We start from the raw sequence: 13,551 nt of genomic DNA, 5'->3' as shown, positions 1-13,551 counted from the left end.
GTTTGATGCGGCCCGCCACGAATTCCACTTCTGTGCTAACCTTTTCATCTCAGAGTAGTGCTTGCAACCTACGTTCTCAATTATTTGGTGGATGTATTCCAATCTCTGTCTTCTTCTGCAGGTTTTGCCCTCTACAGCTCCCTCTAGTACCATGGATGTCATTCTCTCATGTCTTAACAAATGTTCTATCATCCTGTCCCTTCTCCGTATCAATGTTTTCCTTTCCTCTACGATTCTGCGCAGAACCTCCTCATTCTTTACCTCATCAGTCCACCTAATTTTCAACATTCGTCTGTAGCACACATCTCAAATGCTTCGATTCTCTTCTGTTAAGGTTTCCCCACAGTTCATGTTTCACTACCATACAATGCTGTATTCCAGACGTACATTCTCAGAAATTTCTTCCTCAAATTAAGGTCGATTTGATATTAATAGACTTCTCTTGGCCAGGATTGCCTTTTATGCCATAGCTAGTCTGCTCTTGAGCTCCTCCATGCTCAGTCCGTAATTGGTTATTTTACTGCCTAGGTAGCAGAATTCATTAACTTCATCTAGTTCATGACCATCAATCCTGATGTTAAGTTTCTCGTTGTTTTTATTTCAATACTTTTCATTACCTTCGTCTTTCTTCGATTTACTCTCAATCCATACTCTGTATTTATTAGACTGTTCATTCCGTTCAACAGATCATGTAATTCTTCTTCACTTTCACTCAGGATACCAATGTCATCAGCGAATCATATCACAGATATTATTTGACTTTGAATTTTAATTCCACTCCTGAACCTTTCTTTTATTTCCATCATTGATTCCTCACTATGCAGATTGAACAGTATGGGTGAAAGGCTACATCCTTATCTTACACTCTTTTTAATGCGAGCACTTCGTTCTTGGTTGTCCACTCTTATTATTCCGTCTTGGCTATTGTACATATTGTGTACGACCCGTCTCTCCCTATATGGCTCAAATGGCTCTGAGCACTATGCGACTTAACTTCTGAGGTCATCAGTCGTCTAGAACTTAGAACTAATTAAACCTAACTAACCTAAGGACATCACACACACCCATGCCCGAGGCAGGATTCGAACCTGCGACCGTAGCGGTCGCTCGGCTCCAGACTGTAGCGCCTAGAACCGCACGGCCACTCCGGCCGGCCTCTCCCTATAGCTTACCCCTACTTTTTTCGGAATTTCGTACATGTTGCAACATTTTACATTGTCGAACGCTTTTTCCAGGTCGACACATCCTATGAACGTGCCTTAATTTTTCTTTAGTCTTGCTTCCGTTATCAATGGCAAAGTCAGAATAGCCTCTCTGGTGGTTTTACCTTTTCTGATGCCAAACTGATCGTCATCTAGCACATCCTCAATTTTCTTTCCCATTCTTCTGTATATTGTTCTTTTCAATCACTTGGATGCATAAGCTGATAATCTGGTTTTGCGATAGTTCTTGCACTTGTCATCTCTTGCAGTCTTTGGAACTGTGTGGATGATATTTTTCCGAAAGTCAGATGGTATGTCGCCAGACTCATACATTCTACTCACCAACGTGAATAGTCGTTTTGTTGCCGCTTCTCCCAATGATTTTAGAAACTCTGATGGAATGTTATCTATCCCTTCTGCCTTATTTGACCTTAAGTTCTCCAATGCTCTTTTAAATTCTGATTCTTATATTGGATTCCCCATCTCTTCCAAATCGACTCCTGCTTCTTCTTCTATCACGTCAGAGAAATCTTCCCCCTCATAGAGGCTTTCAATGTATTCTTTCCTCCTATCCGCTCTCTCCTCTGCATTTAACAGTGGAATTCCCGTTGCACTCTTAATGTTCCCACCCTTGCTTTTAATGTCACTGAAGGCCGTTTTGACTTTCCTGTACGCTAAGCCTGTCCTTCCGACAATCATTTCTTTTTCGATGTCTTCACATTTTTGCTGCATCCACTTCGTCTTAACTTCCTTGCACTTACTATTTATTTCATTTCTCAGCGACTTGTATTTCTTTGTTCGTGAGTTTCCCGGAACGTTTTTGTGCTTCCTCCTTTCATCGATTAGTTTAATTGTTTCTTCTGTTACCCATGGTTTCTTCGGAGTTACCTTCTTTGTACCTATGTTTTCCTTACCAACTTCTGTGATGGCCGTTTTTAGAGATGTCCATTCCTCTTAAACTGTACTGCCTACTGGACTATTCCTTATTGCTGTATCTATAGCCTTAGAGAACTTCAAGTGTATCTCGTCATTCTCGTCATTCCTCCTTACAAGCCAGTATCTGATTTCAGAATCTCTGTCTGATCATGATGTAATCTAACTGAACTCTTCTCGTATGACCCGGCCTTTTCCAAGTATAACTCCTCGACTTGTGATTCTTGAACAGGGTATTCGCTATTACTAGCTGAAACTTGTTACAGAACTCAATTAGTCTTTCTTCTCTCTTATTCTTTGACCCAAGTCCAAATTCTCTTTTAACTTTTTTTCTACTCCTTCCTCTACAACTTCGTTCCAGTCCGCCATGAGTGTTAGATGTCATTTCCCTTGCATACTGTATTATCCTTTCAATATCCTCATACACTTTCTCTGTCTTTTCATCTTCAGCTTGTGACGTCGGCATGTATATTTGAACTACCGCTGTCGGTGTTGGTTTGCTGTCTATTCTGATAAGAACGACCCTGTCTCTGAACTGTTCACAGAAACACACTCTCTGTCCTACCTTCCTGTTCATAACGAATCCTACTCCCGTTACACCATTTTCTGCTGCTGTTGATATTAGACTATACTCATCTGACCAGAAATCCTTGTCTTCCTTCCACTTCACTGACCCCTACTGTATCTAGATGGAGCCTTTGCATTTCCCTTTTCAGATTTTCTAGTTTCCCTACCACGTTCAAGCTTCTGACGTTCCACGCCCCGACTCGTAGAACGTTATCCTTTCGTTACTCATGGTGACCTCCCCCTTGGCAGTCCTCTCCTGGAGATCCGAATGGGGGACTATTCTGTAATCTTTTGCCAATGGAGTGATCATCATGACACTTCTTCAATTACAGGCCACATGTTCTGTTGATACGCGTTCGTGTCTTTAATGCAGTGGTTTCCATTGTATTCTGCTTCCTCATGCCGTTGATCATTGCTGATTCATCCGCCTTTAGGGGCAGTTTCCACCCCTAGGACAAAAGAGTGCCCTGAACCTCTATCCGCTCCTCCGCCCTCTTTGACAAGGCCGTTGGCAGAATAAGGATGACTTCTTATGCCAGAAATCTTCGGCCGCCAATGCTGATTATTAGTAAAAATTTAAGCGTCAGTGGGATTCGAACCCGGGATCGAAAACGGTTTGAGTATGAATCAGTGACGCTAACCCTTTTTTTTTTTTTTTGTTCCTTGAATTTGTTCGGGGCGGACGGTTCGATGACACCCATTCAGGTTGTTCGTTGATGCGTTCACTCGGTTTTTTATTACAGAGGGTAGCTAACCCTCTGACCGAACACGCTGAGCTACCGTGCCGGCGAACACTAGACCACGGGTGCAAGTCTGCTTCTGTTAGTGGAATTTCTCTCGTTTCCTTAATTTGATGCCTTTGCTCTTAATTTCACCGGAGATTGTTTCATCTTTTCTATATGTTGAATCAACCTGTCTTCCCTGCACTACAGATTCATTTAATTTAGGTCTTATATTGATGTATTTCTTCCATTACCAAAGGTCTCACCACAGTTACCTTCCTTGTACTTATTTATGTCTGCCATTCTTAGAGATGTCTGCTCTTCTTCACCTGAAATTCCTGTTGCGATATGCACTATCGCAGTATCTAACGCCTTAGAGAACTTCGGTCGCACCGCACCATTGGTTCCTTTTTTTGACATTGATGCTTTGCGACCATTCTCTTACTTTCTGTACACATAAGTGATCTGAGGGACAGAGCGATCACCAGTCTGCGACTGTTTGCTGGTGATGCTGTTTGTGTACGTGAAGGAGTTGCTGTTTAGTGATTGTAGGAGAACACAAGGTAACTTAAACAAAATTTCTAGTTGGTGTGGTGAATGGCAGCTTGTTGTAAATGTAGAAAAATCTAAGTTAATGCTGATGAGTAGGAAAAACACTCCCATAATGTTCGAATACAGCACTAGTAGTGTGCCGCATCACACAGTCGGGTCTGTTGGATATCTAGGCGTAACGTTGCGAAGCGATGTGAAATGGAACGAGCAGGTAGGGATTGTAGTAGGGAAGGTGCATGGTCGACGTCGGTTTATTGGGAGACTTTAAGGAAAGTGTGATTCATCTGTGAAGGAGTACGCTTATGCTTCTTGAGAACTGCACGAGTGTTTGGGATTCCTTCTAGATCGGATTAAAGGACGACATCGAAGCAATTCAGAGGTGGGCTGCTAAGTTTGTTACCGATAGGCACTGAGTATCGCGGAGGTTCTTTGTGAACTCAAATGTGAATCTCTGAAGAGAAGACGACGCCCTTTTCGTGGAACGCTGTTGATAAAATTTAGAGAACCGGCATTTGAAGCTGACTGTAGAACGATTCTATTGCCACCAACGTACATTTCGCGTAAGGACCATGAAGATAGGTTTTCTATCCCGCCTGGGAGGCGGCGCGTGGGTAAGGAACAGGAACAGGAAAAGGTACTAATCTCTTGGTACTGCAAATACGGTTTAAGCACCTTTACAAGTGGATAAACATATGCTAACATATTACATAACTTGCAGGGTGGTGCGAAGTTGAAGCGAAGTGTTCTGGCTGGCTGCACCTGATGAAATCGGCTGAAGCATTCGCGGAGCTCGTAGACCTCGACAGCACCGGCTAAAGGGCGCTGTCGTCGGTGTCTCTCGTAGTGCCAACGTAGCAGAGCGGACCTACGTTGTGGCATCGTAGCTATCGATACCACAATACGATATGAGAAATCGGGGCCCGTGTGGAGGCATATAGAGCAGACAGTCGTTTCAGCCTCGCGAATGGGACAGAAAAGGAAATTACTAGTAGTGGTACGCGGTATCCTCTGTCACGTATCTTTCGGTAGCTTGCGGAGTACGTATGTAGCTGTTGAAAGGCACAGAAAAAGATGAATCCAAGTCTGCTTAATAGCTTTTAAAATGCAATATATGGATGTGAACGTGGCGTAATTGCATAAATGCCGGCCGGAGTGGCCGTGAGGTTCTAGGCGCTACAGTCTGGAACCGAGCAACCGTTGCGGTCGCAGGTTAGACTCCTGCCTCGGGCATGGATGTGTGTATGATGTCCTTAGGTTAGTTAGGTTTAATTAGTTCTAAGTTCTAGGCGACTGATGACCTCAGAAGTTAAGCCGCATAGTGCTCAGAGCCATTTGAACCATTTGAACCGTAAATAAAAATAGAGATTTAATATTATCTACAACACAATCATGTACACTGTGCTCTTGTGCGCTGCTTCCTTGGACCAAGTGACGTGCATCACGGCTTGACGTAATGTTTTGCACATTACTATAACACACAAGCAACTAAATGAACGTCACTGACAGATATCAGTGGCGTATTGTGAAAGTACCTTGATGCTACGATCTTCCAATTGAGACATTCGAACGGGATCTAGTGACTTTTATTCTGCATTTCTAAACAGCGCTTCAATATTCTGCAGCAGTGCCCAGAGGAGAGGGTACATTGGCGTCTTAAAAACACCCACTAAGTTTCAAATCAAATTAGGTGTTAACTTCCTAAAATCCCTGTAACGGACTAACTGATTATTTACTCTACATAAAGCTTCGATGTTGGACCTCATAATCGATTTTTTGGTTGATAATTTAGCACAAAGCGGTTAGAGCACAGCAGCCTAACAAGGAAATGTGTTGGTGGAATGTTATGCGCGGCTCTCCTTGTCAGAGATCCAGTACACTAAATACAATTCCCATACATTATATTGTAATATTAACTGCAGTAGTCTGCCAGTAAATTATTTCGATATCATTGGGAGATAGGTCTCTTCATAGCTTTCCTCGAAATCCCCTTCATTTCTACGCGAAAAACTAATATCTAGTGCAGCATTACTCGACTCGTTGATGGTCCGTTTTGTAGTCGTTTGCGTGCAGTGGAACCTCTTTCTCTTATAAAGTTAGCCGTTGTATACCTTTCTTCTCTCTGTATAAAAGCTTCGTCGATGTTTTAATATTGCAGTGCTTGCATTCTCTTTGTTTTCCTTAATTTCCATCGCCTTATCTAAAAAATACAGCGGTCACATTCCCCAAAGAATACTTCATCGGTAAATGAAGTAGAGCACTAATTTTTATTTCTTGGTGGCATCAAAAACTGTGATGGGATTTATAGATGACTAGTCTATCAGCAGATATTTTATTCACTCGAATAATACATCATTATAGGTATTACGAAGTAGACTGTTCAGACATCTACAGATCATTCACTTTTTGATTTCCTTTATAGCTTCGACTAAGACTGGCCTTTTCATAATATGCAGATCTCATTGTCCGAATGTTAGCTGATACGCTATATGCTCACAGATCGCATAGGCTGCCCCGTCACTTTATGTCGGAAGCACGTTATGACGTATGAACTGAAGTTTACTATGTGAGCCAGTTTACTAACTATTCAAAAACGCTGGACGCATCTTATTACAAAACTAGATTTTTCGCAGCTATTAACCGCTGCTATTGCAAGTCTCGTGCCTTATGGTGAACTCAGAGATCGGTCGACAAATCCAGTAAGTGATAACATCGCGACTGACGCTGTACGGTGTGACAGAAGGCGAAAGTGACGTCTGGGATGAATAATAAACATTGCCAAAACAGTGGTCATGCGCATGTTTCATGAAGATCTGAACAAGATACATGAGAAGCTATATACAAGGATCATCCCATATGTCCATGGGCGGGAGCTAACGAACTACCGAGATGTGTTTCATCGAGAGTTATTATCTATGGCTGATCGTAACGAGAGCCTTCAGAACAATATTATTGCTGGTGGTAGGATTATATGTTTTGCTTACGATCCTGAAACGAAATTTTAGCTTTTAGAATGCGTCGAGTGAACATCCCCATAAAACAGGACAAATTGGGATTCTAAAATTATATGTGAAGGTGATATTAATATCAATGTAGAGATAAAACCGCCACAGTTCATGTGTTATTTGATTTACGACTAATTTCGCCCATTAGATGCGAATATCTTCAGATATTCATTGCCATGGTGGTAACAGTTCAAAGAACCACGTGGCACAAACCATTCTGTGTTGACCATGCTGTCGAGCAGATCTTTAAAGTTTTCGCTTGCCGTCAGGGTAATGAATGTCTGAAGATGCTCTCGTTTTTTAGAACTAAACTAGTTAAAATTCTAATAACAAACAACCTGTGCCAGTTTTCATCTGTTCATTGATAATGATCACTGCGTGCCTTGCAGGTGATGCCTATGTGGGCTAGCAATGCTGATCTCGTTTTTCTGTATTAGTAAATTCGTTCTCAAAAACTTCTCACACTGAGATAGACCAGTAAGGTAAGTTAAAGCGCTTGCCAACAGGTAACCATCGAGTTCGCTCGGACCTATTCTTTTCGGAATTAATTCCTAGTCATTTGGTTCAAAAATGGTTCAAATGCCTCTGAGCACTATGGGACTTAACATCGGAGGTCATCAGTCCTCTGGAACTTAGAACTACTTAAACCTAACTAACCTAAGACATCACACACACCCATGCCCGAGGCAGGCTTCGAACCTGCGACCGTGGTGGCCACGCGGTTCCAGACTGAAGCGCCTAGAACCGTTCGGCCACTCCAGCCGGCGGTTCATTTGGTAACAATGAAAAGTCAGCTAATAGTTGACAAGCAACTCTCTTCGTTGTACTGTCCATATTATTCAACGGAAATTTGACCCACGATCTATTTAGGTGCACAGAGCAGATACTTCTGCTGGTGCCAGAGGACGATGTACTGAACAATATTACATCAGTATTTATGTCATTTGGAAATTAATTACTATAGCCATTACAGGTCTATGTTTTTAGGTTAGTAATTTCAAGTACATGTGAAAAGAGCATGTCATGTTTATTTTCCCCTCGGCAGCGGGTCAGCTGTTGAAGCGCGGACTCGTGAACGCAAACGGTTAGTCTATGCTGACAGGTGTACTGCACTTAGTGATGCAGTTATGGCGATGCAGAAAACATCAGATCGTAAAGTTCGTGATGTTTTGTGCGAAGACTGTTCGACACAGAGACAAAACCACCAACAAATTGATGTCTGTACACGTCAAGTATCACGTAGAAAAATATGTGCACTTATATCTGTTACACCCTGCATTTTCTTCCCAAATTCGAAAATGCAACTGAATAGAATCAACTGGACTAGTTAAATTAATAGCTGCTAAAGCCAAACTCAAGACAAGTGTGGTAATACATCACTCACCCCAACAAGAGAGGGAAATCTAGTGCTGAACAGTGTATCACATCAAACTACTCCTACTGATTAAATAGTCAAAACGCATATGCCTTTGATTATAAATTTGTTGTTGGCTTACTTTATGTGTGGAAGCGAGGATGTACATTTTTAACTGCGAATTTTCACCATTAGATCATCTAGTTCTATTCCACGCTCTGATGCATCGACGTAAGGTCCAGGGAGTATTCCGTGACGTTAATGGAATTTTGTACTAGTCTGTGTATGCAGGTTTAGTTTAGTGAGGGCAACATATCTTTAACATCAAGTTCCGGGAGGCAACGCTAGTACAGTATGTGCATTACATATTGAGTGGTGAGAGAAGACTGAGGTTCATTATCAGCTGTCAAATGTGCACACCGACTGCACCCGGCACATCCCAACTGCGTGGGGGGTCGAGGAAGACTGCCTGAAGATAGTTGACAAAGGTTTCCCGATAGTGTGACCATCTATGAACCTCACTGTGGGCTTGCTGCAAGAAATACTAAAAGTCAAGTCGCGACTTGGCAGCATCCCGATAGATGTACGCGATCGTCCAACCTTTGACCCAGATGATCGACTGTGATTTAGTCGCCGGAAAGTAGTCACTCTCCGGATGTAAGAAGGAAGCAGGTGTAATATGTTGCGGGGTCGTACGGAGGTAGCAAGCCACCATCTGTCTTCCTAGGAGCCAGACGTCCTCCACCGCGAAACAAGTTAAGCGGTGATGGTCGTCATCCACTTGGCGACATTTGGGGCATAGTGGAGTGTCCACTAGTCCAATTGGTGTTGAACTTACCACAGGCGACAGAGAACCACAGTGCCCGAACGAAGGTAGGAAGGAATTTTTGGTGCTCATGTCTCCAAATTTTCGGCCAATGCAACCTGGGGTGTTTGAGTTCAATGACATTACGACTTATCCGTCGTAGCAGCCAAACATAAAAATCCTTCGCGTATGGCGGTCTCGTGCGCGGAAGCTCGTCTCTGATATAACTAAGTTCCACGATAAATGTTGATACATGCGCAAAATGTGGCGTAATGTTGCCCACCGCCACCGGCGGTGTGAGGGACGCTGGACCCAGGAGATCCAGTAGGCAGGATGTAAGGGAATCACGCCCGCTAAGCCATTGCTTGTACATCGTGGCTAGAAGAAGCGCCGTCGCTCGGCAGTGAACATTCGTAAGTCCGAGTCCTCCCTTATCCGTAGGGAGCGTGAGCGTTGCGTATCGCACCTTGAGGGGCGATCCAATCATCACAAAATAGCTAGTGCTGATTGAAGTCGACGTCCGAGCGTGAGTGGTAGGGGCAGGATCTGCGAAATATGCACCATTCGAGAAAACGCATAAGTGTTCAGCTACTCGACTCGCTGCAAAGGATCAAGGCGCCGTAGGAGATGTTGCCGGACCGTGGTACGTGTTGTCTGTAAAATACGTCGGTAGTTAACTGCCGCAGTTTGTTTTACAGATGAGGTAAAGTCTATGCAGAGATAGCGGAATCGTTGCACATAAGGAAACGGACTGATTTCTTCCGGCGTAAGGCCCCTTCCAACCGGCATGGCCGCCGATTTGTTTATGTTCACTGCACTACCCGCCGTCACACTGTGGTCCAACAACAGTTCAAGGACCGTCTTCACCTCTTTCCCAGAACGAACAAGCAGCAGGAGGTCGTCCGCATAGGCACGACATTTGAAGGTGTAGCCCCGTAGTTCCATCCCAGAAAGAGAATTTGTTAGCCTACCAATTAATGGTTCGAATGGTATAGCGAACAGCAGCATCGAAAGAGGGCAGCCCTGGCGAATGGATCGTCGAATATGAATGGGCCCTGCTATACGCCCATTAACCTGTACCAAGGATTGTGCGCCCCCATAAATCCTTCTAATGAGACCAGTAAAACGGTCTGGAAATCCCATTTGTTCCAGTACAGCGTACAGATAGTTGTGGCGCACCTTATTAAAAGCACCGTCAAAATCAACCGCCACCATCGCCGCTTTAAGCCGGCACTCCTCAGCCAGCGCTGTCACATCACGGCATTCGCCAGTAGCTGTTTGCATATTCACCGATCCACCCGGTGTCGTCTGTTCTGGAGAGGGAACGCTACGAATTAACATACGACATCGGGACGCTAGCGACCGCGCAAAGATCTTATAGTCGGCATTAAGCAGTGTGATGGGGCGATAATGTGTGACCGTAATTCCTGGCTTCTGTTTATGTACTGGCACCAAGAGGCCTTCCATAAAAGCCGGTGGAATAGGCGCATCGGAATTTAACATCTCGTTGTACATTTCCGTCCATCGTGGTGCCATTTTGTTGCGAAATTCTCGATGAAATTCAGCAGGAAGCCCATCAATGCCTGGGGACCGATTCAACGCACCTTGTGCGATCGCATCATGTACTTCCTCACAGATAATGGCTTCCAGTAAGGTTCCCGCGGTTTCTACCGTCAGTGTACGGGAGACGTACGTGACTATACGGTCGAGGTCATCGACAGGGGCTGCTTCTTCCCGATAGATGTGTTGGTAATGGTCGACGAATGCAGAGACAATGTCTGCTTGACGTGTCACTCTTCGGTCTTCGCTGGTAATTAATTCCCGTACCAAAACACGTCGTCGGTGCTTTCGTTCATTCACGACGTGGTGCATGGAAGGAATCTCGTGCCTTATCATATCGTGACATCTGGCGCGCACCATGGTTCCCTAAAGATGGTTCCGAGCTAAAGCCACTAGTTTAGCTTTTATCCTTTTGCGTTCGACCCAGATGTCCAGTCCCGTCCGCAGCTCGTGGTCGTGCGGCAGCGTTCTCGCTTCCCGCGCCCGGGTTCGATTCCCGGCGGGGTCAGGGATTTTCTCTGCCTCGTGATGACTGTGTGTTTTGTGATGTCCTTAGGTTAGTTAGGTTTAAGTCGTTCTAAGTTCTAGGGGACTGATGACCATAGATGTTAAGTGCCATAGTGCTCAGAGCCATTTGTCCGGTCCCGGCGAACCATCATCCAGGTCGCGCAGTGCTGCAAAATAAAAGTCGGTCGTACGGCGGCACCATTCTGCCATCTCCCTGCTATATGAGATGAGCGTACGGCGAAGCGCCGGTTTAGCACAAGTCAGCCACCAATCAAGCATCGTCGCATACCTTCCAACCCTTCGCTCGCACATCGTCCATGTCTCAAGGATCCGTTGACGGCATTCAGGATCATGTAGATGTTGAATGTTTAGTTTCCACGGGGCCTTACTGTTCCACACCTCTCTACGGGGAAGAAGCACCGTACAGATGTAAGCGCTGTGACCGGAAAATGCCAATGGCCAGCGTTCCGCGTCCTGGACATCATTTGCATGATCCCGTGAGATATAAATGCGAGCTGATCTGCTCGCCGAATGACTTGTCACATAGGTGTATCCCGGTGCATCTCTATGTCGTAATTCCCACGTGTCACTAAGTACAATGTCGTTGACAACGATTCGCAACTCCTGGCTGATGTTTGCTTGCGGCCATTGGTCTTTCTGGCTGAGAACACAGTTGAAATCTCCACCAATTATTACACATTCATAACGTCCATGGAATAGTGGGGCAATGTCTTCTGCATAAAATCGTGCCCTTTCCCGCCACCGATTATTTCCCGACGGTGCATAAAGATTGATGAGGCGTGTCCCAAACGTCGTGAAAGCCATTCCCCTGGCCGACGGAAGATAACACACGTTTTCCACTGGGAAGCCATCTCGCACGTAAACTGCCACCCCACTCCAATTGTGATCTCCATGTGACGAATAGGATTGGTAGCCTGCGATGTATGGGAGTGCAGCTATGTGGACTTCCTGCAGCAAAGCAATATCCACATCAGATGCCCAAATCGTTTCCTTCGGTAGGTGTATTTTGGCCGGTGAACGCAAGTCATTTATACACTCCTGGAAATGGAAAAAAGAAGACATTGACACCGGTGTGTCAGACCCACCATACTTGCTCCGGACACTGCGAGAGGGCTGTACAAGCAATGATCACACGCACGGCACAGCGGACACACCAGGAACCGCGGTGTTGGCCGTCGAATGGCGCTAGCTGCGCAGCATTTGTGCACCGCCGCCGTCAGTATCAGCCAGTTTGCCGTGGCATACGGAGCTCCATCGCAGTCTTTAACACTGGTAGCATGCCGCGACAGCGTGGACGTGAACCGTATGTGCAGTTGACGGACTTTGAGCGAGGGCGTATAGTGGGCATGCGGGAGGCCGGGTGGACGTACCGCCGAATTGCTCAACACGTGGGGCGTGAGGTCTCCACAGTACATCGATGTTGTCGCCAGTGGTCGGCGGAAGGTGCACGTGCCCGTCGACCTGGGACCGGACCGCAGCGACGCACGGATGCACGCCAAGACCGTAGGATCCTACGCAGTGCCGTAGGGGACCGCATCGCCACTTCCCAGCAAATTAGGGACACTGTTGCTCCTGGGGTATCGGCGAGGACCATTTGCAACCGTCTCCATGAAGCTGGGCTACGGTCCCGCACACCGTTAGGCCGTCTTCCGCTCACGCCCCAACATCGTGCAGCCCGCCTCCAGTGGTGTCGCGACAGGCGTGAATGGAGGGACGAATGGAGACGTGTCGTCTTCAGCGATGAGAGTCGCTTCTGCCTTGGTGCCAATGATGGTCGTATGCGTGTTTGGCGCCGTGCAGGTGAGCGCCACAATCAGGACTGCATACGACCGAGGCACACAGGGCCAACACCCGGCATCATGGTGTGGGGAGCGATCTCCTACACTGGCCGTACACCACTGGTGATCGTCGAGGGGACACTGAATAGTGCACGGTACATCCAAACCGTCATCGAACCCATCGTTCTACCATTCCTAGACCGGCAAGGGAACTTGCTGTTCCAACAGGATAATGCACGTCCGCATGTATCCCGTGCCACCCAACGTGCTCTAGAAGGTGTAAGTCAACTACCCTGGCCAGCACGATCTCCGGATCTGTCCCCCATTGAGCATGTTTGGGACTGGATGAAGCGTCGTCTCACGCGGTCTGCACGTCCAGCACGAACGCTGGTCCAACTGAGGCGCCAGGTGGAAATGGCATGGCAAGCCGTTCCACAGGACTACATCCAGCATCTCTACGATCGTCTCCATGGGAGAATAGCAGCCTGCATTGCTGCGAAAGGTGGATATACACTGTACTAGTGCCGACATTGTGCACGCTCTGTTGC

Source organism: Schistocerca nitens, chromosome 1 (assembly GCF_023898315.1).
Source record: "Schistocerca nitens isolate TAMUIC-IGC-003100 chromosome 1, iqSchNite1.1, whole genome shotgun sequence".
Lineage (NCBI taxonomy): Eukaryota > Metazoa > Arthropoda > Insecta > Orthoptera > Acrididae > Schistocerca > Schistocerca nitens.
Note: the sequence above shows the minus strand (reverse complement) of the source record.